Here is a 27169-nt window from a genome sequence, read left to right on the forward strand (position 1 = left end):
ACTGAGCCACTCAATCACCCCTTAAGATTTTATTTTTAATTAAAATCTAGCCCCCCAATGTTAGGCTAGAACTAACAACCTGGAGCTCAAGAGTCACATGCTGTACTCACTGAGCCAGCCAGGTGCCCCTCAAAGATATCCTTAAGTAAAACCATAATTTTGTTTACTACCAGTGCACGTAAGTGAAGACTACAATGGCTCCTAATACAGATGCATGTCACTGATTTGTGCCTCCTATCTTACCACCACTGCTTTTGTACCACCAGTGCAACATGGTTAAAATGGAAACATGGTTAAAAACATTAAATAATTTCTTTTTATTATTAAAACAATTTTGATCCATGAAAGCCTCATGGCTCTACCGAGACCTGTGAGCCGCATTTTGTGGATACCTGTCTATGTTGAATTGTAGTTGAGCTGACCCATTCCAGCTATAGGGGTACAGTGTGGTGCCTGGAAAATCCCTGGAGATGTTGAATCACATAAACATGATTCTAATTTCTAGCTGACCCTGGGCAAGTGCTTCCTCAAAATCTGAGATCCCCAATTATCCCTGTCTGCTAGGTGTGTTGGGAAGCCAAGGAGATGATGGAAGAGTTGAGTTAGGAGATAATCCACACAAAGAGAGCTCACTGAAAGGGAAATATGACTTTTATTATTAAGCAGCAGGATCTAGCGTTGTAAAGGCTGCAGCTGGAGTGGGGGGTGGGGTGGGGCTTGAGGGAGTTCTGCCTTTCAGGGCCCTGCGTGACCTTAGGAAGCCTCTATCAATCAACCTTTCCATCTGTCTTAGGTTACTTCAAAGAGTCCATGAACAGCTGGAAGAACATTTTCAACTTTGAAGATAGCAGGGGGGAAGGATGCTGAAAGGGTAGCAAGAGGAGGGGAAGAAGGTCGGGCTTGTAGAAGAGGGTGCCTCACATGAGAAACAGGGCAGTGAAAAGCCCTCACTGAGCCTGGATTGGCTTTCTTTCTCTTTTCTTGATTTACTGCACAAAGTTTAAAGTTTTGTCTTCAGCCAAAGCCCAAGAGGAATCCCCTCTACTGGTCTGGCTTTTCATAGGGTACAAAGAGTTTTCAAACTCATTACCTTAAAGAACCCTTACACACGTCTGTGAAGTGAGCAGAATAGTGACTACGACCTCACAGGGCCAATGAGGAAACTGAGGCATAGAAAAGGGAAATAAAGAACAAGTATATGGAGGCACCAAGATTCAAATGTACTTTAGACTCAAACCAGCTTTCTTTCCATTGCCTTTTTGTTTTTTAGGCCCTTTTCCTCAAAGTGAGTTCTCAAGGCCACACAGCAATTTTCTCTTTCCTATTTAAAGACAATTTACTAAGGTCTGCTTAAGGATAAACAGGTGGGCAGCAATGGGGATGACGTGTAGAAGTTTAAAAGTATGGTTGCAGAATCAAATCATCTGAGTTCCAATTCTAGCTTTTACATCTCCTCTTGTGTAAAATCAGGTAGAGTAACAATACATGCCCATAGAGTTGTTAACATTACATTAGATAAACATGTAAGATGCTCACATAGCATCAACACATCTTATGATGCAATCCTAACATAATAGCTAACATGCTATTAGGAGACCAAGGACACGCAAATAGTTGATTTCAGAGAAATTCCTTCCATGTCCTGTATACTAGTTGAGGAATCATTTAAAAATTCTTTGGCCCACGTTAAAAGATAAATACGATGATATTCTACCTAAAAAAGAACCCCAAGTCGTAGGTCAACAGGTACCTCTTTCCCCGTGCTTATCAGGGGAGCTACGGGATTGGCTGAATCTTTACCCCTAGCCACCTCATTGGAAACTAGCCAGCCTATGGGCAGGCTGTCCCGGAGTCAGGTGCTAGCTTTAATCCAATCAGAGGCCACTCAACTATGGGAACCCATCCTTTAGCCTTTGCCTAAGTAGAGGCCTGAGTAGCAGAACACGGAGGCTAGAGGGTAGGAACCTGATGGGAAACTTGTTTTATCAGACAACAGGAGAAACAGGTGGGAAATCTTTGTCATTCATCTATTCTATGTACTTAGTATTTCCTCTCTCAATCTGTAAAGGCTATAATCATATAACGGAAATGGAAAATCAGGTCAGTAAAATATAAGGAAAAGTGCAAAGTTGAGGGGCGCTTAGGTGGCTTGGTAGGTTGAACCTCAGACTTCAGTTCAGGTCATGATCTCAGGGTTGGTGAGTTCCAGCCCCATTTGGGCCTTGCGCTGACAGCACAGAGTCTACTTAGGATTCTCTGTCTCCCTTTCTTTCTCTGCCCCCTCCCACTCATGCTCTCTTTCAAAAGTAAATAATATAGGGGCACCTGGGTGGCTCAGTTGGTTAAGCGACCGACTTTGGTTCAGGTCATATCTCACGGTTCATGGGTTCGAGCCCCACATCAGGCTCTGTGCTGACAGCTCAGAGCCTGGAGCCTGCTTCAGATCCTGTGTCTCCCTCTCCCTCTGCCCCTCCCCCGCTCACGCTCTGTCTCTCTCTGTCTCAAAAATAAACAAACTATAAAAAAATTTAAAAAAGTAAATAATGTAAAAAAAAAAAAAAAGAAAAGTTGAGACGGGAGAGAAAACCATGGTTAATATGTGGACCAGAATGGCTAACAGTAAGGGTACCACTGAGCTTCAGAATTAGCCTTGGGCTTTTGGGAAGCCAAGGTGAAAAGATGCACAATCAGCTGCTCAACACTAATTATCAGAAAGGAAGCAAACCCGATTCTGTGGGAATACAGCAAAGCCTTTCCTAACTTTGAACTTTAATGTAATTTTTTACTTGGACTTGGGATTTTGTTTCAGGTGATAGTGCATGAGGGGCAGGGCAGTCCAGTCCAATGCCTGAGAGCATACTTTTTGTCGTGGTTTGGGTTTGAATTTTGTTTTAGTGCATCTTATTCTGGGCTGCATTTTCTTCATTTCTAAAATGGAGATAATAGGGGCGCCTGTATGGCTCAGTCAATTAAGCCTCCGACTTCATGATCTCTCAGTTCATGGGTTCCAGCCGCCGCCGCCCCTCCCCCCTTGAGCTCTGCGCTGAGCCCCTCCCCCCTTGAGCTCTGCGCTGACAGCTCAGAGCCTGGAGCCTGCTTCGGATTCTGTGTTTCCCTCTCTCTGCCCCTTCCCCACTTGTTCTCTCTCTCTCTCAAAAATAAAGTAAAAAAAAAAAAAAAAAAACTAAAACGGAGATAATAGTATCTACCTAGTAAGGCTGTAAAGATTCAATTAGATGAATTGTATAATTAAAATTCGCTGTTAATCAAGTAATTCTTGCCATGTTTAGTTCGGTTGGAGGGATAGAGTGATAAATAAAACAATAATTTTATCTTCAAGTAGATTTTACTTTGGAATGGCATAGAAAGACCATAAACATGAAAGATGGATAAATAATTGTAGAGAATGCTGTGGAAGAGATATAACAAATGCAAACATAGATTTCATCTGACTTGTTTTCTTAGCTATTTTCCAGAAAAGTCAAGGGTATACTGTTGAAATGCAACTCTGAAGTTTATCTGTTGGGGCCTAAAATAATTCTGTTCTGGTTTGTAGAATTCTTCTGCTGTCTATTGGTGATAGGGTATAATTTTTGTTTGTTTGAAAATTCATTTCTTCCAGCTGAGCTTCAGCTGAAGCAGTTTGAAATTGTATATTTTACTTTTTAATTTATTTCTGAGAGAGAGAGAGAGAGAGAGAATGAGCAGGGGAGGGTCAGAGAGACAGGGAGATACAGAATCTGAAACAGGCTCCAGGCTCTGAACTGGCAGTCAGCACAGAGCCCGATGTGGGGCTCGAACCCACGAACCATGAGATCATGACCTGAGCTGAAGCCGGACGCTCAACCGACTGAGCCACCCAGGCGCCCCTGAAATTGTATTTGGAGTAGAGCCTTGAGCACACTGTACTTCTATTGGATTACATTAAATTAGTTTTAGCTTCACCATAACTACAGGTGAAAGATATTACAATTATAGTTTATTGGTTAAGTAGAGTGAGGCTTTGTCTCTATCAGGGCTTTAAGGCAGGGAAAAGATGCCTCCCCCGAATCTGTAGGACAGTCATTGGTTTTCTTCTTTGCCTATTTCCCACCTGTTTCTGATTTCTTCACCTGGGTTTCTCTTGTCAGTCTCCCCCCTCCCGCCGCGGAGCGCATTCCGCGGGTGTGCAGCCCCGCCTACCCCCTCCGGGCGTGGCCATCGGTCCGAACCCCGCCCTTACCCAACTCGCGACCGCCTGCCTTCTTTACCCGACCGCCTAACCAAAGGCCCGAGCGTGCGCGCGCGCCCCCGCTCGCGGCCCGGCTCGGCGTCAGGAGCGCGCTCTGTGTGGCCGCTGCCGCCATGTTGTTGTGGTTCTGAGAAGGCGGCGGCGGCCTCGGAGGAGCAGCCGGACGAGACGCTCCAGCGGCCCAGGCGCTGCCCCCCGCCGGCCCTGGCTGAGAGCCTAGTAGGGTGGCGGAGGAGGCCGTGCCGTGGCGGTCCTCGCCATGTCCTGCCGCCCGGTAAGAACGCCCCCTCTCCTCTGGGTGTAAGGAGGGGCTGGAGGAGGGGCCGGCTTCGGCCCCGGCGCAGCGGCTGTCACCCTCCGAGGAGGCGGCGGCCCGCAGGGGTCTGGGGACGGCGTGCGTGGCCCAGGGAGGGGTGTCCCGGGCGGCGGCCGCGGCCGCCAGGGGGAGGCGTGGGGAGTGGGAGCGCAGCGGCCCTGTCCGGCTCGGCCCGACCCTCGGCGCGGGGGAGGCGGGGTCCCAGGCCCGGGCGGCCATCCCGGACCTGCTGCGGACGGGCCCATGGGGCTAGGGGTGTGAAGTGCTCCCCCCGGAGCGTCCGGGGAAGTGCCCATGGACCCCCGGGAGGTGAGTGTATACCCCCCACCCCCCGGTTCCCGACCGGGTCTGTGGGAGTCCACTGTGGCAAGAGACCGGAGGTCGGGGGCCAGCGGAGCCCCTGAGGCGAGCGGTGAGGGCCTGAGACTTGTGGGAAGGAGGAGTGGCCGACTGCCTGTGCAGCAGGGCATCCTCCTGACCTGGTAGTACTTGGGTGGGAAGGATGGTTCGGAGGCGGCTGAGAGCTCGGGGAACACTTGGGTCAGACAGCTCTGCGAAAGATTGTTATTTCTCAAGTGGAAATTGTTTTGCTTCGGATCCCTGTGATAATATTGTTGCTTGTACTTTGGGCTGGAAAACTTAACTCAAAATAATGGGGTAAATTTTATAGGCACTTTAATAAACTTCTCTGGGGTCTATCTTGTCTGTGAGTTTTGCACTGCTGCTAGCTGTTGATGTTCAGGTGTCTTCTCCAGCCTGAGGCCTAAGTTCTTGATTGGTTTAATATCTTGACATCCACTTTATCTGATGGAATCTAATTTTGCCCAACGAAAAATACCGTGTGTACTCTTCTAGTTGAGGTTCAACTTCGTTTCTCATAATGTGGTCGGTGATGCCATCCAAGGCTTGGATTGAATTACATGAAATAATTTTTTACGTTAAACGTTTGTGATTTGTACTTGGAGAGGTGATAAGGACTTTATTCTTTCAGGTTAAAGGCTGTTTCTGTAGGGTCAGAGACATGATCTGTGTTATTTTTGCTCTGAGACCCAAGTAGGGTGGGTTGGTAGCATGCAAAAAGTCTTGCCTACTGGAGGCTGTGACTTTGGTGGGTCACAGAGTTTACAGAATGGCAGTTTTGAGTAAACCCAGTATAATATGTGGTATTAAACTAAATTTGGAGGATTCCAGAATTTTAAATTGGCTGCCTGTGAAGGCCTCTTTTAGGTCTAATTACCTCCCTCATATTCAGGTGACCCAGAGCGGTTCAAGTGACCAGCATCATGGTACAGCCCCACTTGTAGTTAATAGCAAGTCCTAAGAGAACCCATGTTTTGCAGCTTGTAGGCCAAGTTTTTTAGTTCAGTGGTTACCTAAACAGTCATCAGAAATAACATGGACTGTCTTAAATATTGATTCCTAAGCTCTATGCAGGACCTGTTGAATAAAAATCTTTGCGGGGGAGGCATGGGAATCCATCCTTATGAAGCTCCCCGAATGATTCTGGTCAGCCAGGTTTGTGAACCTGTGAAAGTCAGCTTTAGGTCACCTTTGGTATTCCAGAAGATTCCCATTAATTAGGACTTCTAAGAGTGCTTTTAATTCTTTATAGAGCTTTAATTCTTACAGGGAAGAAGGGGAAGCCTGAGAAACCTAAACCTGAAAATTGAGCATCTCTTAAAATATAATAGATTTAGATAGGGGAATCAGATTTGTTGCCAGAAGTTATTTGTGCAAGTCTTTGGGAAACACTTGATAAAATTAGATGCTGCCTGACTGGAGGTATATCTAGAGATACATCAAAAGATCCATGGGGAAAAAAAGAGTGAGAAGCAGTAAGTCTACTTCTGGTTCACAAAGGAGTCCATGGGATGTGCTTCCCAACGTCTCAACATCATGGTTGCTTCTAAACCATCTGACTCAGGTTTCTAGTAAAGTGAGGGTAAGGTGGGTGAGTTACCAGTCATTTGAGATGAGGGTTGTGCACCAGGAAGGTTTATTGTGGATTGTGAAAAGTTCTTGAAACTTGCCCCAGGCCATGAAGAATGGTAAGGTCAGTTTTAAAAAATTTCTTTAAAAAGTTTATTGAGAGCTTGCTCACAAGAGCATGCACGGGGGAAGGGCAGAGAGAGGGAGAGAGAATCTCAAGCAGGCTTAGCACTGCTGGCTCAGAGCCGGATGCAGGGTAGGGCTTGAACCCATGAACCGTGACATCGTGATCTGAGCTGAAACCAGTCGGATGCTTCACCAACTGAGCAACCCAGGTGCCTGGTAAAGTCAGTTTTTAATTCTTTTGTAGTTCTGATTAACACGTTCTGTGGTAAAGTGGAATAATGAATTACCCAAGAGGTATTCATATTGCACCAGGGGTGTGGTGAGGTTCGATTTAAATTTGGAAGAATTGGCAGAAAATGTTACAGTTATGTAGAGTAGTGAAGGAGTTTGGTAAATATCCTGTCAAATCATGGAGTAGTATTTTAGAGAAGTGTATCCAGTTATCCAATTTAAGAACCAGAGGCTATCTCTGTTTTGTTTTTTTGGTGTCTTCAGTACCTAGCATAGTTTTTAGCATATATTGTGCTCTTAGATATTTGTTTAGCAAATGGATAGTATTTAAAATTGGAAAGAAACAGTTATGGTGGTTGATAACATTAGTTATTAAAAGCTACTTGATACCTTGCATTGGATTAGAGCCAGTTTTTTTTTTTTAATTTTTTTTAATGTTTTATTTATTTCTAGGAGATAGAGAGACAGCGTGAGCAGGGGAGGGTCAGAGAGAGAGGGAGTCACAGACTGAAACAGGCTCCAGGCTCTGAGCTGGCAGTCAGCACATAGCCCGACGCGGGGCTCGAACCCACGAACCGCTAGATTGTGACCTAAGCGAAAGTCGGACGCTTAACCGACTAAGCCACCCAGGCGCCCCTTAAAGAGCCAGTTTTTAGCCCATGTGGTTTGGAACTTTGCAATTCCTTCAAGAGGTTCTATATTCCAGGAGCTCCTGGCTAGCTTAGTTGGTAGAGCGTGTAACTCTTAATCTCAGGGTTGTAAGTTTGAGCCCCACATTGGGTATAGAGATTACTTAAAAATGAAATCTTTAGAAAACAGCTTTTTTTTTTTTTTTGGTCCATTTTTAAGACTGTCAGTGTAAACTACCCTGTCCCCCATTTTTCAGTCTTAAATGCGTCTTAACTTTTTTTTTTTAGGTGTAGTGGCCCTTTTTAGTAACATTTTATTGGATGCAGAGATATTTAGAAAAACAGAAAGCTGTAGATGACAGATTCTGTCATTGACTGTGACTGCTGTTAGGAATGTCACTTCTCTGGATCTCTGTTTTCTCATCTATGCAATTAAAGGCCTATACTTGTTGATCTCAAGTAGTTTCCTCAGCCAGATTCTGCAAGTCTTTTTTTCTTTTTTTTCCTAAGAAATATTATAGGCAGCTCTTTCTGCCCATGAGTCCTGTCCCTGTGCTTTAATAAAATCATCTTTTTTGTACCAAAAAACAAAAATATATATTTATTTTTTTAAGTAAGCTCTACACCCAGCATGGGGCCTGAACTTGTGACCCCCAAGAACAACAGTTGTGTGCTCTAACAGGCGCTCCTCTGCAAATCTTTAATAATTTGTAATCTAATTATCTTATTTTGTATTCATCTTACATAGGTAGGTGAAATTTTTTAATAATAAAATTAAAAATTTTTGGGTTTTATTTTTAGCTTATTGTACATATTGTCCAAAAGTGCTCTGAAATTGAGTGCATGTTGTAAGTATGCAGAAACAACATGCTTATGCTTTTGTAATTCACTTAGTGTTGAAATCAAAATGGATTTCACATAAGGAACTTCATAATTTAGTGTGAAGCCACAAGATTAAGAATGGTTTGGGGAAGTTTGTGTAATTTATGTGCATAGTTGTTTCTTATGGGCCACCCAATTCTATAATTTTCTATGGTGAATTTTATATGTAATTTTATAATCAGTGAAACATTCACTTAAGACAAAGTGTGAGATCAAATCCGTATTGGATTCAAGTAGAATTCCTAATAATTTTAGAGGCTACCAAAATTAACATTCACTGCTATCTTAAAATCTTTATTTTGATACTTATATTGATACAATGCTTTCATCTTCACTTTTGTATCTAGAAGCTTTTTTTTTTTAATGTTTTATTTCTGAGAGAGAGAGAGAGACAGCGTGAGCAGGGGAGGGTCAGAGAGAGAGGAAGACACAGAATCCGAAACAGGCTCCAGGCTCTGAGCTGGCAGTCAGCACAGAGCCTGATGTGGGGCCCGAACCCACGAACCGTGAGATCATGACCTGAGCTGAAGTCGGACGCTTAACCGACTGAGCCACCCAGGCGCCCCCAGAAGCTTTTTTAAAAAATGTTTATTTTTGAGAGTGTGAGTGGGGGAGGGGCAGAGAGAGGGACAGAGTATCCCTCTGTGCTGATAGCAGAGAGATGCATGCGGAGCTTGAGTTTAGGAACCCTGAGATCAGATGCTTAACTGGCTGAGCCACCCAGGTATCCCTGTATCTAGAAACTTTAAAAAAATATATGTGTATTTTTTTATTACGTAAACTCTTTGCCCACCGAGGGGCTCTCGTTCAGGATCCAGAGATGAAGAGTGGCATGTTCTACTGAATGAGCCAGCCTGGTGCCCCTTGTATCTAGAAACTTAACATAGCTTTTAAGTTCCTATTTGATTAAATGTTCAAAATGAAAATTGTAGTATGAGAATGGGTAGGCAAGTGAATCCTAGGTTCAGGCTTGAGTTGTGTTCCTTGTTAGATGTGTTGTTTCTGGCAATGTGTTGTTTCTGGCAAGCCACATAACCCCTCTGAACTTTAAATTCTTCATTAATGAAAGAAAGAATAATACTTTATTTATCTCTGTTGTGGAGATAAAATGGAATGGTGTATATGAAAAACAATCTGAAAATGTAAGGGTATCATATATTAGAATCCTATTTTATTTTCTTGGAAGAGTTGGCCTGTGGAGCAGTGGTAAACCTAGTATGTCTTGGCAGGTACAGAAATTACTAATGTCACTAACAAGGCAATAGAAAAGATTTCTGCTTCTGTAGTCCACCTAGAGAAACCTTTTTGCACTTGCATCCTGTCTGCCAATAGGAATAGTCACAGTGCTACAGGAACTTCAGAGAGGGATCAGGGATATCTCACAGTTGTACTTGGAATAGATTTACTAGATTTCACCCATTTTATTATGTTGGAGCGGTGGTGGAAGGAGTTTAATATATATATTCTGTGTGAAGTTTAGGACTATTTCTGAATGGCTGTTGGCAACAACACAGGGTAAAGATGTCAGTGTGGTGATTTGCTTTGATATTAGTTAGAGGTGCAGAGGCAGAGAATCCTAAGCAGGCTCCACACTGTCAGCACAGAACCTGATGTAGGGCTAAATCTCACAACTGTGAGATCCTGACCTGAGCTAAAATCAAGAGTCTGATGCTTGATTGGCTGAGGCACCAAGGTGTCCCATCAATGTGGTGATTAAAAAAAAAAAAAAGACATTAAAAGAAAAAATATCTGCACATTGCAAATGATAAACGTATTGATTTGGGGAATTTTTTAATATGTTTATATACTGGATTGCAACAGTTGTAAAACTTGAATTTTCTTGAGTTGTAAAACTTTGAAGCAATTGCTTAGGGACATGGTGTCTGGGTTTGTAGTCAGGATGATTATCTAAGATAGTAAAGCATAAAACAAAAACTGCAAGGAGATTATGAAGTTGAGTTAAGTAAAAGCTATTTTGTTAAGGGTAAAGTACGTTGTAGCTCTGTTATAAATAGTTGGTTTGATGAACAAAGGTAAATCATAGATTTATGCAAATGTTCTTAAGCACTCTTTTCCCTTAAATGACTATTTGTTAACTACAGAGGTATTGTCTTGATGCGGACTACTACAAGCATCATCTTGAATATGTCCAGGCCTGGATCTATTTTGTACCTATTTGTGTCTTCACACAATACTTAGAATGGTTTTGTTATTAAAGATAGTAGCAAGAGCTCCTGATTTTTTTTCTGGGTTTTAAGTTTACATTAAAAAATTTATTTGTTTAAATTTTTTTTCATGTTTATTTTTGAGAGAGAGGGACAGAGTGTGAGCACAGGAGGGAGAGCGAGGGAGACACAGAATCTGCAGTAGGCACAGAGTTGTCAGCACAGAGCCTGACGCAGGGCGAGAACTCACGAGCCAAAGTTGTATGCTCAACTGACTGAGCCGTCTAGGCGCCCCTTAGTCTAATTTTTAATTTCAAAATCAAGTTATTTCTGATTATGAAAGCTGTAAGTACGTAGTCATTGTAGGGGGGATCCTACAAAGCAGAAAATTGTAACTCAGGAGAATGAAGTAGAGATAACCCTTAATTCCACTTAGATGTAATGTTTGGTATTTTCCTTTTTTCTTATACATTATTTACAGAATACTTTAAGAAGAACAGCTTTCCATGTGAAATTGGTGTTCTGTTAATGGTTATTTAGTGTTCTGTGATACAGATGCATCAATTTCCTGTAAATGGACGTTTTCAATTTTTCTCTTAAAACAGTGCTGTCATGAATTCCTTTGGACCTTTTTTATACGATTGTGCCACTATATCCATAGGCTAAATTTCTAAAAGTGGGCATACATTGTCAAAGAGTTTGTGTGTTTAAAAAAATTTTTTTAATGTTTATTTTTGATGGAGGTGGGGGCTAAGAGAGAGAGGGAGACACAGAATCTGAAGCATGCTCTAGGCTCCAAGCTTTCAGCACAGAGCCTGACGTGGGGCTCAAACTCCCAAGCAGTGAGATCATGATCATGATCTAAGCTGAAGCTGGATACTTAACCGACTAAGACAGTCAGGTACCCAGGATGCCTATTTTAAAGTCCTACCGACAGGAGTGCTTGGGTGGCTCAGTTGGGTAAACGTCTAACTTCGGCTCAGGTCCTGATCTCACCGTTTGTGAGTTCCAGTTCCAGTCCTGCAATGGGTTCTGTGATGACAGCTGGGAGCCTGGAGCTTGCTTGGGATTCTGTGTCTCACTCTTTCTCTGCCTCTCCCCCGCTCGTGCTCTCTCTCTCCCTCTCTCAGAAATAAAACATTAAAAAAATAAAGTCCCACCAACAGTTATTTTAGTGTCCAGTTTCTTATATTCTTGCTAGTGATTTATTATGTCTTAACTTGTTGGTGGGAATTTAAAAACAGCTTGGGAATAGTTTTCCTTTTGCTCTTTTTTTCAGCATCACGTCTTAGCCTCTACAGTTTAACTCTGTGTACGGGGCAGGTAAAAATGAAAGTGCAGTGATAGAATATGTTAGTCCAGTGGTCTCTCTAAACTTCTTGATTCTCCCATCAGTAAAAAAAAGTTTTAAGCATTAATCCTTAACTCTTAAGTATTTAATTTACAAAAAATACATATGATGATGGGTTATTGTGTACCTTATAAAATATAAGCAAAGAAAACTAACACATATCACTTCTTTAGACTTAAGATTTAACATTGGCCTTTATGGATGGTTGTTTTTGGGCATTTCCTCTGGTTCTGCAGATCGTCCAGCCTAATTGGATTATGATAGTCTTTAAAGTGTCCCATGCATTTGAGAGTCCTATCTGCAATAAGGGCAAACATAAACATTGTTCAAAGTATGGTTTGATACATTTTGTCATTGTTAAGGTAGTTGAATTCCAAAGGGAAAATCATAGGATGGGAAACAGTCTAAGTAGTTTATTCCTCTTAGATTTGAAGAATTGGTGTTGTGCTTTATGGAAAGTGTGTTTTATGGAAAGTATATTTTAAAATGTGCTTTATGGAGGGGTGCCTGGGTGGCTCAGTCGGTTAGGTGTCCGACTTTGGCTCTGGTCATGATCTCACGGTTCATTGGTTTGAGCCCCGCATCAGGTTTTGTACTGACAGCTCAGAGCCTGGAGCCTGTTTCAGATTCTGTGTCTCCCTCTTTCTCTGTCCCTCCCTTGCTCACACTCTCTCTCTGTCTCAAAAATAAACATTTAAAAAAGTGTGCTTTATGGAAAGTAGTTTGGTTATAACATAGCTCTGTTTTCTAAGAGCTTAGAGACTGAGGGAAGGGATGAATAATTGCTACTTTCCTTTGCTTGCAAAATACCACAATTAACATGTCACTATAAACTCCATTTGGAAGAGCCTGAACCTATAACTTTTAAAAAATGCTTTATTGGGCTGAAACGTTCTATGGTGAATTTTAGATTAAAAAATAACTTTATTAAGTTTGAATAAGTTGCTTTTGATTTGTGCCCCTTCCCACCCCCCAGCCCCCCCAAGTTATGAAGTCAGGAAATGCTTTTTGTACTAGAAAAATGAGTCTCCCTTTCTCCTCCCATCCTGGGGAACTTAATTTCAGTTATTTCATATGGGTCATTGTCATAGAAAAAAATAATATTAAGGTCTTAGAGATTGTGAAAAGTGAATTTGTGTGATTATTTTTTGCCAGTTTAAAAAGAGATTTACAGTGAAGATGATTGCTGTATACAGTACTTTGGAAAAAAGGCTAGGTGTCTCTTAAAAAAATATTTTTTAAACGTTTATTCATTTTTGAGGGACAGAGTGTGAGCAGGGGAGGGGCAGAGAGAGAGGGAGGCACAGAAACCAAAGCAGGCTCCGTACTCTTAGCTGTCAGCACAGAGCCCTAGGCGGGGCTCAAACCTGAGCTGAAGTCGGACGCCCAACTGACTGAGCCACCCAGGCACCCTGGGTATCTCTCTTTAAATTTTATGATTTATAAGGTACTTTCACATATATTCTTAGACCCTCAAGGATTTGAGAGCGTAATTTGATAAGTTATGTGATTTCCATTCATTTGAGGCCACATGCATAGTGTTTGACATCATATTTAAAGAGGTAGACTGTAAGCCCTACAGAAGTTAAGTATTGATGGCTGTTTTCCCTCACTCCCCAGCACTTCTATGCTGCCCAGTACACAGTATTTATGGACTGTTTAAACTTTTACTTATTTACATGTGTAAATATATATGTAATAGTGTTATAAAACCTGTAGTTAGACTGTTCTTTCATCTGATGTGCACAAAATGTTTTTATTTGGAGAGGTCATTAATTTTACATCAACCTTCCATATGTTTAATTTTTTAATTTTTTTCAGCCTTTCAGATATTTTGCCTTCTGCTAAGAATAGTATTGAGGCAACAAAAAAATCAGTCTTGATTTAATTCCTTTAACTATGTGTGCCCTTTTTACTATCAAGATCTGTTTGTGTGTGTGTGTGTGTGTGTGTGTGTGTGTGTATGTGTGTATGTGAGTGAGAGATTTATGCAGTAGGCTGCTACTTAAGGAAACATTAGTTAGTCTTTGGGTATACAGTGTAGTTCTTGAAACATGGACTCAGTGGTTAGCCATGGGGTGAATTAAAAGGAGCACATAGATTCTTCTCATTTGTCTCATTTTCTCCAGTTCCATATTTTATGTAGTTTTGGCTTAGAAAACCCTGAAGAAAATTAGTCTTTCAAAGAACTACTATGTTATTTCCCTTTTGTTCAGCTGTACTTAATATCCTGTTTAGTAAGTGGACTAATATGCTTTTATAAATAAGAGAGACCCTGGAAAGATAGGAATAGAAATATTGTGATTAATTTCTGGCTGGTGGATAGTCTGTTTTCTGCTTCATATCCTTCTGTAGTTTTCTAGGAGCATGTATTACTCTTATGATTAGGAAAGATTGCTATTTTAAAATGCATTTTAACGTCTTTAGTTTTCATTGGGTGTCTTATGAGGGCTTAAATCATAGTCGCCAGTGAGAAAGCTGTTAGTTAACTGGCTCTAGTTCCTAAGCACAGTGGAAATTGTAGAAAGTGGTAGGGGAGGAATGGGGCAAACAAACTTATTTGAACTTTTTCATTGTAAACTCCATTATGACTGAGATTGAGTTTTGATCAAATTTAAACACTAAAAACTTCCATCTAATTTTCTTCTTGCTGATGAGCTGATTGAGAATTATGAATGATGCTTTGAAAGGGAAAAATCAGATTCTGTGAATCCTAAACACAGGACTCAGCCTGAATTCCTACTTCTCTTGCTGACTTGCCATGTGGACTTGAGCAAGTTCCGTAGTGGTGTGTGTAGTAAATATCAAGTAGGATTATAGCAATTCAGAGGTGATAGGATTTTATGCATGTAATTTGATACAAGTTTATACATGTAAAATAAACTGGAGGTTTATTTTAAGATTTTATTTTTAAGTAATCTCTGTACCCAGTGTGGGGCTTGAATTTAGAACATGAAGCTCTTGATCCTGGGGTTTTATCAATGGAGCCAGCCAGGTGCCCTAGAACTGGAAGATATTGAGATAAATGACTTTTATGATGTAGCCTCTTTGGGGTTTGATATTAATACACAGCTGGGAGTTGAGCCACTGTAAGTTTATATACTAATTGTGATATTTAAGAAGATCTATGTAATATACCTTTTAGAGTTTAAGAGATTAGATAGAGTGAGCCTATCAATATGTGTTCTTCGTTTTCTACACATTACATTTTACATTTCTGGAGTAAGGCATTTGTACTTAATTATTTTTTTAAAGAATAAGATTAAAGTTGATGAGCAGTCAAGGTAATAAAGGTAGGTACTACTAAGGTTTATGGGGGCTTTTTAGTTTGGAGTTTTATAGTAAAAAATAACAAGCCTGTCCAAAAAAAAAAAATACCCTACAGAAGTCTACAAAGCCCATTCTCCTCTGTTTCTAAATTCCATACCCTGCCTTTCCTTTTTTTTTAAAAGTAAAATTTAGGGCACCTGGCTAGCTTATTCTGTTCAATGTCTGACTTTGGTTCAGGTCATGGTCTTTCAGTTCTTGAGTTTGAGCTCTACATTGGGTTCTCTGCTGTCAACACAGAGCCTGCATCAGATCTCCTGTCCTGCTCTCTCTTTGCCTCTCCCCTGCTTACTCTCTCTCAAAAAATAAACATTAAAAAAAGTGAAAATTTAAATATTTCAAAAATTGAGAAAAATAGAGAATTTAACAAATACCATGTACTTAGTAGGTGTTTAGATTTAATAGACGTTGACATCTTGATTTGTCTGAGAGGTGTGTTTATTTTTTAAAATATTTTTTTAATGTTTATTCAGTTTTGAGAAAGAGACAGAGTGTGGGTGGGGGAGGGACAGAGAGAGGGAGACAGAATCCCTAGCAGGCTCCAGGCTCTGAGCTATTAGCACACAGGCTGATGCGGGGCTTGAACCCACAAACCTTGAGATCATGACCTGAGCCAAAGTTGGATGCTTAACCCACTGAGCCACCCACATGCGCCTAAGTATATCCATTAAAAACATTTTTTGATGTTTATTTTTGAGACAGAGTGCGAGCTGGGGAGGTGCAGAGAAAGAGAGGGAGACACAGAATCCAAAGCAGGCTCTAGGTTCTGAGTTGTTAGCGCAGAGCCTGATGGCGGGGCTTGAACTCACGGATTGCGAGATCATGACCTGAGCCGAGGTTGGATGCTTAACCGACTGAGCCACCCAGGCGCCCCATAGGTATACCTATTTTTAAAGACTGTATGGTATTTTTTTTTTTTAACATTTATTTTTGTGTGTGTGAGAGAGAGAGAGAGGCAGAGAGGGAGGGAGGGAGATAGAGAGAATCCCAAATAGGCTCTGCACTGGCAGCTCAGAGCCCGATGTGGGGCTTGAACACAAACTGTGAGATCATGACCTAAGCTAAAATCAGGAGTTGGACACTTAACTGACTGAGCCACCCAGGTGCCCCTAAATTTTTTAAGTATGTTTACATTATCTGTACACCCAGTGTGGGGCTCTAGCTCACCATCCCAAGATCAGGAGTTGCATGGACCACCAGCTGAGCCAGCAAGGCAACCCCTATATAGTTTTTTTTTTTTTTTTTAAGCTTTTTATAGACAGCCTACCATTATCCTAGTCCCTTATTGATTGACATCTAGGGATTTTTCTTTGTCTTTTTTTAAAAAATTTTTCAGAAGTGTTGTCTGTAATGGATTGTCTTGTACTTTACACTGTTGAACAGCATAAGTATTATTTCTACAGAAATAACTTCTTGGGGAATAGAATTGCATGTAACAAGTATTGATGCTTTTATATTAAAGCTAAACCAATATGCATATTTGTGACTTTCTTAGTCCTGGTCTGTTCATTTAGGTCTGTTCAAAATGGGTGCTCTGTATGAGATGCTGAGATGGATAGTTTCCTAGTATACAAAGTAATCTATTAAAATTGCATTGAAGAGGGGCATCTGGCCAGCTCACTGGGTAGAGTATGCAGCTCCTGAGTTCGGGGTTATGAGATCATACACCACTTTGAGCATACAGCTTACTTAAACAAAACAAAAAATTGCATAGTAGAGACTCAGAAGAGTCCCAGCTTTATATAGATAAAGTACACAAAGCTGAGATTGGGGAATGGTTTTGGTTTTGCTAGCTAGGACAGAATAGAAGATCAAAGATTCAAAGACAAATTTGTAAAGTGTATTGGCTATGAATTGTTGAAATCAAATCATTAAGGTGTTTGAATTTTCTTTTACTCTCCGAACTGAGCTCTTTTGGGCTTTTTGAGATCAAAGGAAATTTTGGGGAAGTTATGTCTGGTGACAGTGTGCATAATTGGGAGCAGGCAAAGATTGGAAAACAGTGAAGAATCTGTACTGTACACAAAATTAGGTAACAAGGACCTGAACTGAGGTGGTGGCAAGGTGGTAATTCAGGTGACCAGATTAAAGTAAAGGATTACTAGTTGACACCCTAAAGGAAATAGACAAACATTTGTGAACTAGTTGAAAGGAAATAAAGCAGGAATTCAAAATTGGTGACCGGTTTTGGTGAATAGTGATAGTAGAGAAATGTGAAATTGGGAGGAGGGGCTGGTTTTGGAAAAGGACTGAAATGATGTCCTTCACACATTTAACATTGAGGTCAGGGGATATGCAAGTAAAAATGGCCTGCAGGAGCTTGGAGACAGAGAATTCATGGTAGGAAGAAGGGTAGATAGGCCTTATCTGCATATGATCTTGAACCTAGAAGAGCCAAAGATTGACTTTTAGGAGGTGGCAGAAGAAGATAAAATTAAAACTTTAAAAATTAGGGTAATGAGGCACAGTGGAAGGAGAGAAGAGAGGATTTACAAATTAAGCAATAATCAGTTAAGTTTGAGGGAAAATGAGGGCTAAGGAAATAACTGGATTTGGTGATTCATACTAGTCATTGATCATAAGTTTCTTATATTAATTTTAGCTTAGTAAAGGGCTAGGGGTGAGTGGGAGATGAGATAGCTTATGTAGAACCAGTGCTGGGGTGCCTGGGTGGCTCGGTTGAGTCTTGACTCCTGATATCAGCTCAGGTCATGATCTCACAGTTTAAGTTTGAGACCTGCTTGGGATTCTCTGTTATTCTCTTTGTCCCTCTCTTTCAGAAGTAAATTAAAAAAAAAACAAAAAACAAAAAAAACCCCAGTGATGGTCAGTAGAACTTCCTTTGATCCTTCTGACAGTCGGTATCTGCACTGTCTAGTACATATTGAGCATTTGAAATTTGGCTAGTTTGACCAACGAACTAAATTTAGCCATATATGGCTAGTGGCTATCATGTTGGATAGCATGGATTATGGATAGACTCAATGAAGCAGATGTAGATTAAGCCATAGGAAGAAATCCCAGGATAAAATAGATGCATTTAGTTATCTAAAAATTTTGTTGCAATGCTATCAAAATGTTGTTGGAATTATATATTCCAGTGCAAACCAGACTTTTTCTTTTTTTTGTGTGTGTGTGTTCAGTGTTGACAATAATCGATAGCTCTTACCATTGTATAAGAACAACATTAAAGAATGTAATTTTAAGACAATTATGGTCTGAAATCTCTTCATGGTGTTTTTTTCCTGTCTGGGAAAAAAGTTGCAATTCAGATTTTACTGATGAAGTAATATTTATTGAGACGTTTTGGGTCTATGTTTTGTCCAACTAAAAGTAACAAAAAATTTCTATCTTAGAAATCTCATTGGGGGCTCTTAACCATCAATTTGTTCTCTATAATTATCAGAGGCATAGGGGGATGGATGAAATAGGTGATGGGTTTTAAGGACTGCATTTGAAATAAAAACTTAAATGAATTTGTATTTTATATAAATCTCATTGGGGAGAGAGGGAATACCAGCTATACTTGACTTTAAATAAATCAGTATTTACATATTACATATTTTATTGCTTGAAAAATGGTTTGCTTTGAGAATGATATATGCTTTCAGTTGGAATATTTGGTAGTATTGAGAGAATTTTTTAAAAATGTTTTATTCTTGAGAGAGAGCGTACAAGCAGGGAAAGGGCAGAGAGCAGAGGAACAGAATCTGAAGTGGGCTGGGTGCTGACAGCAGAGCCTGATATGGGGCGTGAACTTGCAAACTGCAAGATCATACCTGAGCTGAAGTAGGATATTTAGCCACTGAGCCACCCTGCAAATGTTTATTATCTGGCTAATCTAAATTTTTTTTTTTTTTTTTTTTTTTGCGTAAAGAAGAATTAAAAGTATACATGAAAGGACCCATTCATAAGACAATAAACTGTGTGATTCCATCTATAAAGTTTAAAAAACAGACAAAACTAGTAGATGGTGATGGAAATCAGAATAATGGTTATCTTGGTGGTGAGCATAAGGGAGATTTTAGGGGTGATGGTAATATTCTATGTCTTCATCTGGGTGATGATTTTTTTTCTTTTTTCTTTTTTTTTGGGCGAGAGCACTCACACATGCATGCGTTGGAGAGGGTCAGAGAGAGAGAGAGTGTGCGCACGCGAGTGAGAGAGAATCCCAATCAGGCTCTGCACTGTCAGGGCTGAGCTTGATGTGGGGCTTGAACTCCTGAACTGCAAGATCATGACCTGAGCTGAAATCAAGAATTGGATGCTTAACCGACGTAGCCACCTAGGTGCCCCTGGGTGATGATTTCATTATTGCCTTCAGGCAACTGTTTTATGAGAATCATTGAGTTTCATATTTATGTGCATTTTTTGTATGTATGTTATACCTATTCTTAAAACTTTAACAAAATTTTAGTGAACATTAGTTGAACGTGTCTCCCTTTATCATCTTTAATTTTTCTACCTCTGTTCATAAAGTAATATACTTCATGATAAAATATTTTGCCTTTTTCAGTTATGATATAAAGCATACAGAAACAGGAGCACACAAACACGTGCATAGCTTAATTTTTAAAATGAATAAATTGGAGGGTTTAAAAATGTTTATTTAAAGATTTTTTAATGTTTATTTTTTATTAATTTTTTTAAATGTTTATTTTTGAGAGACAGAGCAGGAGCAGGGGAGTGGCAGGGAGAGAGAGGGAGACACAGAATCTGAAGCAGGCTTCAGGCTCTGAACCATCAGCACCGAGCCCAACCCAGGGCTTGAACTCATGAACTACGAGATCATGACCTGAGCTAAAGTTGGAGGCTTAACTGACTGAGCCACCCAGGCACCCCTAAATGTTTATTTTTGAGAGAAAGAGAGGGAGAGAGAGAGTGTGCACAAGTGGAGGAGGGGCAGAGTAGGGAGGATAGAGGATCTGAAGCAGGCTCTGTGCTGACAGCAGAGAGCTGATATGGGCTCGAACTCACAAACCATGAGATCATGACCTGAGCTGAATTTGGAGGCTTAACCAAGTGAGCCACCCAGGCATCCCAAGGAGGATTTTTTTTTAATTGTTTTGTTTTTGGTATGTCATACCTGTGTCCATCAGAAGGGAAGGAGTTGATGGAGGGCCAAAATATTAGAAGCAAACAAAGTTTTCGAAATCTCAGAACAGCAGATCCTCATCTTGGCTCTGCCTTCACCTTACTGTCTCTTTGGGCAAGTCATTTAACTTAATTTGAGCCTTAGATTTTTCTGTACAACAGGGGTAATACTTAATGTTTTTTGCAAAGTAACTCAGTGCAATTCAGGTAAAATTATAGGAACATAGAATGGTATTGGTAGATAGGTGTTTGGGGCATTGAATTTAGGTCTCTTACCTTAAAGGGCAGAATTGTGATAAAGGTAAAATGATTTGTCCAAGGATACATAGCTGATTATTATTTGGTTCTTTTTTTTTTTTTTTTGGTAATGTTTTTTATTTATTTCTGAGAGAGAGAAACAGTGTGAGTAGGGGAGGGTCAGAGAGAGAGAGAGACACAGAATCTGAAACAGGCTCCAGGCTCTGAGCTGGCTGTCACTACAGAGCCTGACATGGGGTTTGAACCCATGAACTGTGAGATCATGACCTGAGCCAAAGTCAGACGCTCAACCGATTGAGCCACCCAGGTGCCCCATGATTATTATCAACTTATATTAGCTTTAATCATTCTGAGGCTTAATGTCAGGCACTATTCTAAATGATTACATGTGTATTAACTCATATGTCTAGACTTATTCCCAGAGGTAGGTATAATTATTCTGATTTACTGATGAGACGATTGAAGCAAAATGAGGTTAAATAACTTGCCCGTATAGTTGATTTCTTGAACCTGAGCTCTTAACCATTTTGCTGTCCTGCCTAGTTAAGTGAAAGCACTTAAAAATTCTAGGCAAATATTAATATTTTTCAATAATCTCTTATTGAAGTGACAGTTTGTGTTCTTGAACCAAAATTAGGAGAGGAACTCATTTGTTGTGACCATTATGATTCTGGAAAAGATTCATGTTAATATTTATTGCTTAAGTTTTATTCTCTCCTTGACAAGTTTAATACTTTTTTTAATACTACTAGGATGTAAGCATATGGTAGTTTCCTTTAAAAAATACATATATATGTATATATGTAATAAATAAATACACACACACACACACACACACACTATTTTAAGTAAATTCTGCCCCCAATGTGGGGCTTGAACTCACCACCACAAGATTCAGAGTTGCATGCTTTACCAGCGGAGCCAGCCAGGCACCCCTAAAAAATAAATGGAAATTCCCTTAGGAGTAAAAAGTATTTATAAGTACTTTACAAATACTATTTTGATTTTTAGGCAAAATATTAATGAAAAGGAGTTTTCAAACTGGAGGCATATCTAATAAGGTTTAGAGGCACTGCTATGGTTGTTTAAGCAGCATCTGGTCTTGGTTTTCAGAGCAGTAATTAAGATTATGTCATGTCTGGGGTGCCTAGGTGGCTCAGTCAGTTAAGTGGCTGACTTGATTTCAGCTCAGGTCCTGATATCACGGTTTGTGAGATTGAGCCCTGCATGTGTCAAGCTCTGCTGGCAGTGAGGAGCCTGCTTGGGATTCTCTCTCCTCTCTCTGCCCCTCCCCCTACGCACGGATGTGCGCTCTGTCTCTCCTTCTCTCCTTCTCCCTCCCTTTCTAAATAAACATTAAAAAAAAAGTTCTTTAAACAAAACGAAAAAAAAAACTTAGTAAAAAAATCACATCTGTGGTTTGACAAAATTTTGAAACTAAGATATTCACATACAGTAAAACACCCCTTTTTGAGTACAGTTCTACGAGTTTTGGAAACACATGATCACAGTGGAGATACAGGATAGTTCCATCATCTCAAAAATTTTTTCTCCTGTTCCATTCTAGTCTACCTCTTTTCCCACCTCTAGTCTCTGGCAAGTACTGATGTGTTTTGTCATAATTTTGTCTTTTCCAGAGTTCCATACAATGGAATCATGCAGTATATAGCTTTTTGAGACTGGTGTCTTTATTTAACACAATGGACTTTGACACATCCATCTTTTGCATATTAATAATACTTTTTATTGCTGAGCAGCATTTCATTGTACGGGCATACCACAGTTTATTAATTCTCCAAGCTCATTTGGGTTGTTTCCAGTTTCTAGTGACTACAAAAAGCTGCTATAAAAACTATGCACACATAAACACACATACATGCCTGTGTATTTTTTTTTAAGATTTTATTTTTAAGTAATCTCTACACCAGATGTGGGCCTTGAACTTACAACCCTGAGATCAAGAGTTGTATGCTCCACTGACTCAGCCAGCCAAGTGCCCCATGCCCGTGTGTGTGTGTGTGTGTGTGTGTGTGTGTGTGTGTTAAGTTTATTTTTGAGAGGTGGAGAAGGGGCATAGAGAGGATCCTGAGCAGGCTCCGCACTGTCAGCTGGAGCAGGATGTGGGGCTCAAACTCATGAATGAGATCATGACCTGAGCCGAAAACAAGAGTCGGCCACTTGATGGACTGAGCTGCCCAGCTCCACCTCTTCCCCCCCCCCCAACCATTTTTTAAAAAGTTGATTTATTTTGAGAGAGAGTATGAGTGAGCAGGGGAGGGGCAGAGTGAGGGAGAGAGAGAATACAAGCAGGCTCTGTACCACCAGCACAGATTGTGATGTGGGGCTTCAACTCAAGAACCCAGAGATCATGACCTGAGCAGAGATCGAGTCATATGCTTTAACGACTGAGCTACCCAGTCACCCTGAGAATAATTTGTTATATAAATAATCTTGTAGTGTAAACTGTAAATCATTAGAATTTTCTTTAAGGAAGTAGGCAGACATACTTAATGGATAAATTATTTATAAAAATCCTTGTGCGTTATTTCATATTTTATGTAGCTTTTGAATTGTGAGTCCTTGACTTTGTTTTATTCCTCTAAGTAGCAAAATAGTTACATAATTAGTTATGAAAAGTTGCTAAGTAAAAATGTTTAGCTATAGAATTCCTGCTCCATCTCCTCCCTTCTCCCAAGATGGCTGGAAATATTAATATTGGTAGCAGTAGATTTATGTGAACAAGACATAAAGCTTATGTTTTGTGGTTTATGGTTGATTAGCTACTTGAATTAAATTATCCTCTTTGTTACTAGGTAGTGAACTTTACTTTTTTTTTGCAATATGAGGCTGAAAGAAGAGATGGGACCTTTTTACCTTAGAAAAGAGCTTGCAGGAAGTTCTTGCAAGTTAATGTTTTGAGGTTCCAATTCTGACCCTGCAGAGTACTACAGAAACCATAGGTGGTTTCACACTTCTAAGAATTGTGTGTGTGTGTTTCTTTTGTTTAGAATGTTAGCTTAAGCCCTTTAGATTTAAATCCTATGAATGAAGTTCTTGATATACAGAGCTATAGATTCTTGCAGGAGTGTACATTTCTTCTGAGTTAAAAGATCCAGGAAACTGAATATTGTGTTTAGAACCAAGAGATACTACATTTCAAATACGATCATTTGGTAAGGGAATATTTCATTTGTAGGCTATCACGTTTCTAGCCTTTTTACATGGAAATACCTACCTGGACAATAATGGAGATCGCAAATTAACAGTTGGTCTTCTGTATGTGGTTGCTTGATAGGTACAAGATTTAGGCTTTTCCTTTTTTTGATACTACATTGTTAGTGATCCAAGTCTAGAATTCCAAGCATAAGGTTGCCAGTATTAAAAATATGGGCATATGGAGGTAACAACTGTGGGTCTAATATTACAGATAAGATTTTAATTAGCTGTATTAGTTGCACATTTAATTTTCACTGCTATCTTTGAAGTAGGCAAGGCAGGCCATATTATTAGTCACACTCTAACTGAGGAACTTCTTTCACTGCAGTTAGGATTTGTCTGAAGTTTCACTGCTGGTGAATAGCCGAGTTAGAACTCAGATCTGACATCGAGTTGAATATTCTTTGCACTGTTGCAGTTTAGTATGACGAATGGTGAATAAGAGTCCAGGCTTGGGTTTGAATTGTGGCTCCACCACTAGTACCTCCCTATGATAGGCAACCTCCTTAACTTTTCTGTGCCTCAGATTTATCAGCTTCAAAATGGGAATAATGATGCTTAACTCTTAGTGCTTTTATGAGGATTCAGCCAGTGCTTCTAATGGTAGCTAGCCTGTAGTAAGCACTCCATATATGATAGTTGCAGTTGCTGCTGTTTTTTCTATAGTGATAACAGTAACACTGCCTCTTTCCACAGGGATCAATGTTAGATTTGAAAGAAGGTGAATGCAAGATACTCCAAGATGGGGGCCCTGGGTGGCTCAGTCAGTTAAGCATCTGACTCTTGAATTTGCCTCAGGCCATGATCTCACAGTTTGTGGAATCAGTCACCGTGTTGGGCAGCATGGAGCCTGCTTGGAATTCTTTCTCCTTCCCTCTCTGTCCCCCCGCCCCCCATAAATAAAAAAAATTAAAAAAAAGTAATATTCAAAGATGATAGATTTAGTACCCAGAAGAATAAGTAACAAGGTGAATTGATTTTGACAGAAAGATGGGGAATATTGGTGTGTGTTTGTGTATGTTTGTGTGCATCTTGCTTTTAAGCATGGAAACAATTGGACATTGGACATAAGTACAAATAGATTAGGCAGTTAGAGCTTTAGGGCAGGGCTGAGGAGGATGACTAGTGCTGGAGGTAAATTTTTAAATCACCATCACAGATAATATATGGGAAACTTACTTTGCACCAAGATTTTGTCCTCTTTTACATTGGTTCTTAGAGCTTTGTTACATAAGCAATATGCTTACCATACATTTTCTGTTCTTAGTGGTTACACAAGAGAATAATATAGAAACCCGACATGTATCCTAGTATACAAGGGAACTGCATCTCTTCAAAATAATAGATTACCGAATATTTCTTGGGCTCTTTTACCATGTATATAACTCTCAAGGGTTAGGGAATTTTGAAGTGTAAGTTAGAGGATTATGCCTTTTGGTGCTTGGGTCCTTGTATGTAGATAAGGTACTTACTTGATATAAGATAATGTTCTTTCAAACATTCTAAATTAAATATAAGTTCAAATTTACTAGTTGGAAGGGGATATCTTTGCTTTACTGTAATAATGCTATATAGAATTATATATTTTATATATTCTTAGTGTTTTTGGATTTGCAATTGTATTCTTAGATCTGTGAATATTAAAGCAACTTTTCTGGTTTTTTATGGGTGCATATTTTAAATTTATACATTAAAATTCTGTGTAAGCATATTTTGTTTTTTAAAAATGTTATTTGAGAGAGAATGCATGAGTAGGGGAGGGACAGAAAGAGGGGAGAAAGAATCCCTAGGAGGCTCCATGTTAGTGCAGAGCCCGACACAGGGCTTGATCTCCCAGACTTGTTAGGGGATTTGACCTAAGCTGAAATCAAGAGTTGGACACTCAACTGACTGAGACACCCAGGTGCCCTGCATAAGCATATTTAAAATAATGTTTTTTTTTTTTTAAAGGTTTTATTTATTTTTGAGAGACCGTGCAGAGAGAGAGAGGGAGATAGAGAATCCCAAGCAGGCTTGGCACTGCTAGCACAGAGCCTGACTCAGGGCTCCAACTCATGAAACGTGATACCGTGACCTGAGCCAAAATCAAGAGTCAGATGCTTAACTTACTGAGCCACCGAGGCACCCCTAAATTATGGTTTCTTAAACCTGCTAATCTGTATATATGAGCTTTTTTTCAGAATCACTATGTAACCTTTTACTGACAAAGAGGCCCTGAGCATCTTTGGAACTGTTAGTTGTATTACATGTACTACTCTTCTATTCGCAACAGTGTTTTACCTTCTTGAAACTAAGAGTTACACATTTAAAAAATTTTTTTTTATTAATAGTTTCCTCTAAAAAGGTACAGTGGCATAGATCATTTCCCTTCAGAGATGTTTGATGGACCTTCAGAGAATTCTTGGGTATCTCAAGCTTTTATTAACTTCGAAATACTTCAGCTCATTTACCTGATACAGAAAAGAAAAAATGACCCTTCCTTGAGGGCATAAAAACTTTTAATTGTACCTATCTGCATAAAATCTACTTAAAAATACCAGGAGATTTTACAAGAAAATTTTGAACTCTTGCACATAAGAGAATTTTTTTTTTTTTTTTTTACTGTGATTCTGTTATTCATTCTGTCTCTTACTAAAACATGTGAGTGGCTTGTTTGGATATGTATCTGGATCCTTTCTTTGATAAACACTTTGAGGGACTCTTTTGAAATAGTTTTTTGGCCACTATATCAACTCTACAGAAATATGGTTTCATGATAAACTCAACAAAAAGCACATTGGCAGCAGTCCAGAAGCTGACTCATCGAGGAGTAATGATAGACACTTTGAAGGGAATGGCCAATCCCAGGGTCCTATTTCAAAGCTTCATGCTATGATTACATCAATGATAGGCAGCCAAGAAATCAAGATGAGATCTTGCTTGTACCTCCTGGGAATAATGGTAGGAAAGATTGAAGTAGTAGGATGCAAGTAAGACTTTTTCCTAACAATCTTGTAAAACTTGGGAATGGGAAACAAAGTGAAAATACAGAATTGTGGTGACCTTTGTAGGGCTGCAGTGGCATTTCCTTTTTGGGCCTGGATGAAAATAGTCTTGTAGTGACTAAGGGTTAACTCAAGGAGCTCAGTGCCGTATCAGTTTTCTAGAGCTCAGGGAGTATACTTAGCTCAGTAGTAAGCACAAGTATCATGTTCATGTCAGACACTGTAGCTACTGTTTCTTACTTGAACAGAGCAGAAGAAACCAAAGCAAGACCAGAATCAGTACAGTTTTGAGGAAGGGACGCTTTGCCTACTAGCACTGCACATTTTGGGTGTAAAGATAGTATGTCGATAGACTTGCTTCTGAACTGTGAAATAAATATTAATTCTGATTGTTTTTGTGGATTAGAATAATTGCAGCTCTGTTTCTAAA

The 27169-nt window shown here is 39.9% G+C and overlaps 1 protein-coding gene across 6 annotated transcripts in view; it reads left to right on the plus strand.

Annotated features, from left to right (window-relative positions):
- The first annotated feature begins 4318 nt into the window (after positions 1-4318).
- MTMR3 (myotubularin related protein 3) overlaps positions 4319-27169 on the plus strand; it is a 140960-nt gene continuing 118109 nt past the window's right edge. For all 6 annotated transcript variants that reach the window (XM_039225234.1, XM_039225228.1, XM_039225241.1 and 3 more), the window contains exon 1: positions 4319-4505. The gene's annotated coding sequence lies outside the window, so the exon portion shown is untranslated. The remainder of the gene's footprint in view (positions 4506-27169) is intronic.

This window comes from Hyaena hyaena, unplaced genomic scaffold (assembly GCF_003009895.1).
Source record: "Hyaena hyaena isolate Hyena2069 unplaced genomic scaffold, ASM300989v1 scaffold_19, whole genome shotgun sequence".
NCBI lineage: Eukaryota > Metazoa > Chordata > Mammalia > Carnivora > Hyaenidae > Hyaena > Hyaena hyaena.